This window comes from Apodemus sylvaticus, chromosome 19 (assembly GCF_947179515.1).
Source record: "Apodemus sylvaticus chromosome 19, mApoSyl1.1, whole genome shotgun sequence".
Lineage (NCBI taxonomy): Eukaryota > Metazoa > Chordata > Mammalia > Rodentia > Muridae > Apodemus > Apodemus sylvaticus.
In genome coordinates this window covers 40,140,254-40,144,672 of record NC_067490.1, presented here as the reverse complement: position 1 = coordinate 40,144,672, position 4,419 = coordinate 40,140,254, and the positions used below count along the sequence as shown (strand labels likewise).

General features: G+C 40.8%; 1 long non-coding RNA gene across 1 annotated transcript; it reads right to left on the bottom strand.

Moving 5' to 3' along the window:
• Positions 1-1,219: 1,219 nt before the first annotated feature.
• LOC127669596 (uncharacterized) lies at positions 1,220-2,970 on the bottom strand. Its single transcript, XR_007974400.1, has 3 exons — positions 2,532-2,970; positions 2,146-2,281; positions 1,220-1,802 (listed from the first exon to the last, which is right to left on the bottom strand). It is a non-coding gene; the product is annotated as an uncharacterized LOC127669596 (long non-coding RNA).
• Between the last annotated feature and the right edge of the window lie 1,449 nt (positions 2,971-4,419).

Sequence of the window (4,419 nt, the reverse complement as noted above, 5' to 3'; positions counted from 1 at the left end):
TACACATATACCCATACACACATATGTGCATGCATATATACACATCTGCACATATAGACATATGCATACACACATACACATTCTGCAAGCACTCTGCAGTTGAGCTGCAGCTAGGTCCTGTCTCTTCCTTTTTGCTTTTGCAATATTTAATGTTACTCAATGTCCTTTCCAAGCACTTAGCACAAAGCTATGTCTTTTAATGTGCTGCAGATGGACCAATTGTGGAAATTCCCTGGTGATACAATACAGAAAAAAATTAAACAAATACATATGCATATACGCACAAAGGTATACACACAGAGCCACACATATATATAAACATACACACACATATGGGTGTGTATGTATGTATATATATATATATATATATATATATATATATATATATATATGACACATACACATCACACATAAGCACAGACATAATAATATGTGCATATATATCCATATATATTCTACACAGGCATATAGATACAAAAATATAAACACACATCTATATACCATACACACCCATATATACATATCACACACACCACATATACACATAGTTACAGACATACACAAACACACACACACATATATATCACATATATACCACACATATACAAATATTCACACATATATACATATTCACACACATCCATTTATATACTACACAAACACACAGACATATACATACACAAACATTCCTATTTCATACCATACTCATACATAAATATGTACTGCATACATATAGACCTGTACACTACAGCACATAAACACATATACATATATATATACATGTATACCACAAAAAATACACAAATGTATGCACACATCACATATAAACATAGACATACCCATATATACACATATACTACATAAACACACATATACAACTATATATATACATATACACAGACATACACATACCACATATTTGAAAGCACAAAAAATTTATACTCTAGAGACATATCCATACAAACACTTATATAAACACAGAGATGTAGGCCTGTAAACCATAATTAAACAAACCGATTTAATTAAATTGACTATTTTATTGTGACATGTGGCATTTAAGTTACAGAAAATTTAAATTTAAATTACAGTAAAACACTGCAAAAATGTATGTATGTATGTATGTATGTATGTATGTATGTATGTATGTATATACATACACACAGGTGCCGGTGTGTGTGCATGTGTGTATGTGTGTGTGTGTGTGTGTGTGTGTGTGTGTGTGTGTGTATGTGTGTGTGTGTGTGTGTGTATGTTGCAGTTGAGACTTATAAAAAGAATTTGGACAGTCTACCTAGGTGGCCACTCCATCCTGGGGGAGGGAGCCTGCTGGGGTGCTGGGCAATCAGTCTGCTTTAGGAATCCCCTGTGGTGTGGAGAGGAAGTGAGGACATGAAACACAGCCCCAGAGTCCCCTAAGAGCCACAGAACCCTCCACATTTCCATTGGTGAGGGAGTAGGGCAATAGGGAAAGAGCGAAATAGGGGAAAGTCAGACAAAGTCATGTGACGAGGAGGCCAGGAGCAGAGCCTGGGGATAGTCCCAGGCAACCACCACCCTTTGCCCTATCAGTGACCTGGGAGTCACAGCGGGGAGGGGGGAGAGCCAGCTATCTGGAAAAGAGCTAACTCTAGAAGGGAAAGCAATAGTTCTCCATGGGACTTCCCTGACGGGGGTTTCAGATCTTTCTCTGTAGCAACCTCAGGGCTTGTGACAGGGTTTCAGGGAAATGAGACAGCTCACATGCAAATCTCACAGGAAATTCATCGCTGAGCCTTGCTGAGCAGGAGAAAGTACTCCATGGCCTAGAGGAGAACAGAAATGGGTGAAAGGAAGCCCCAGAGAACCAGGGTGCAAGTTACCAGGTCATCTGTAATACTTAGAGTTACTATTGACCGTCACCTACTGTGTGCTTAAACTCTGAGCACCTCCTCACCTATTCTTACAACACAAATTATGAAACAGACATGATTTCTCCCATTCTCCTCTGTCCAAAGAAAGAAATACTATCATCACAATGTTTTATGGTTATATGTTTCCTTGTGACAAGTCACAGATAAGCTTAGATCTATTTATCATCCACAAGGTTATAGAAAATCACAGCCTAAAATTAGCTGATTCCCTAGCCCAAATCCATCTGTTACTGACCAGTTGTGTAGAGACAGACAACTCATATAGGTTCTTTGGGTCTCAGATCTCTCCACCATAGAACGGGGCTGCAGGGGGGGGGGGGTCTCTCCAGCCTTTGGCCTCTTCAATGCACAGGATGTCATTTCACGCCAAACTAAGGAAGAAAATTACAAAATCACCATTAAATATTTTTAAGAACAAACTATGTGTTGGGCTTATCATGTTCTTGTTCCCTACAGAGAACATACTCTTCAGGGGATTTAACTTAACAAATTAAAATATTTTTAATGGACATGGAGACAAAGTACTCAAAGTTAGCTCTCTGTCAGCAGAAATGCTGCACAGAGAAAGAAAAAGAAAAATCAAGTCAACGAATCAGTCACCGTGGGAAAATGATTACTTACAGGAAGTTGGGCTGGTGAGTCATCACACTGTTGTTCCAGGAGGCTGAAGTGAAGCAGCAGAAATTAGCAAAAAGACTGAAAAGTTGGGGTGTGGACTGTGATTTGCCAACAGCTCCATTCTGGGCATTGCAGGCTAAAGAAAGGCAAATGAGCTTTGGGGAGGTTGAGTCACAAGGCACTAAATCACAGTCCTGTGCTGGGCCGTGGAATCCAGGGCAGAACTCCTGCAGTTCACAGAGTCACTCCTTGAGCCTCAGTTCTCAGAGCTCCAAAGAGTCATTGATCAGCCAAATGCCAAGTAATGCCACCTCTGGGCTTGTCTTAACAGGCAACCTGCTAAGTCCTGCCTATGTAAGAGGCAATGTAGGAAAAGTTGGATCTTTATAGGAAAGATCAGCAAGCAACCAAGGAAGACTTCAGTCAAGTAACACTACCCTCTCCTTCTATAATGGAAAGACATAGGGACACCATAATCGCACTTCCTATTGTGGTCTTAGCAAATAATACTGTACTGACACTTTCTCCTCTGTGACTAATTAACATGCTGAGAATGCTTTTTCCACCATGTTTTTCTAGTTTCCCTTTGATGCCCTTAGAAAATGTCCAAACAAGAAGCTGTTCTGTAGTCAGAGGCACAGAAATACATAAGAAATTTTAGGACAAATTACCTACTGCTTTGCAAACTCTTAGCAGCCTGGGGTACAAGGAGGGAACACTGATCTTTTAATGGCTTAGTTTTCTCTACTTCTTTTGTGTCTTGAAGGCCATGAAAGGAAAAGTTCAGTCAGAAGATGTTCAAGATTCTCACAGGTCAGGATGGGCTATTAGAACAGTTTTTGTTATAGCGCCTAGACTGAACAGGACTGTGTTTGAGGTCACCAGTTCCAGTAAAACTAATTTGCCATATTTAAGTGTGTCCCTTTAACAAGTTAAAATAACTTAATCACAGATTCTAATATGGCCATTTTTATTGGTGAACTATGTAATTGTGCTACAGACAAATTATGAACAATACAAAGCATTCAGAGAATTAATTTTAAAAGATGGCATTTAAGACATTTCCTTATATTAATTAGTCCTCCCCTGGATCTCTCTGAGCCATGGGGCTTATGTACCTCCCCTTGGGCACTAAGGTTCTCAAGTCATGGCAGGGTTAATGTGTTAAATGAGTGAAGTGAATGTTCTGCATCCAACGAAATCTTGTTAAATCCCTCAACAGTGAAGCCTGTATGCAAAACCACAAGATGGGTGATTTCAGACCATGTTCTGGCTCCTCAGAAAGGTATTTCCTCAGATGCCCTGGGCTCTTTGCTCCTTAGATTAATTCTTTGACATTTTCTACATGTATACATCTTAGGGTTTGTATTCCTACACAAACATCATGACCAAGAAGCAAGTTGGGGAGGAAAGGGTTTATTGAGCTTACACTTGCACACTGCTGTTCATCACTAAAGGAAGTCAGGACTGGAACTCAAGCAGGCCAGGAAGCAGGAGCTGATGCAGAGGCCATGGAGAGATGTTCCTTACTGGCTTGCTTCCCCTGGCTTGCTCAGCCTGCTCTCTTATAGAACCCAAGAAAACCAACCTAGAGATGGTACCACCCACAAGGGGCCCATCCCGCTTGATCACTAATTGAGAAAATGACCCACAGATGGATCTCATGGAGGCACTTCCCCAACTGAAGCTCCTTTCTCTGTGATGACTCCAGCCTGTGCCAAGTTGACACACAAAACCAGGCAGTACAGTCTTCTAATCATATGCATCTCCATTTTGTTCTGCAAATTCCCCCAAGGCCATGTTCCAACACACTCTCCTCTGCAGCAGGTCACCTCCCAACTTCAAGTCCTTCCTTCCTTCCTCCATGCCTCCCTTCCTTCCTTCCTCCCTC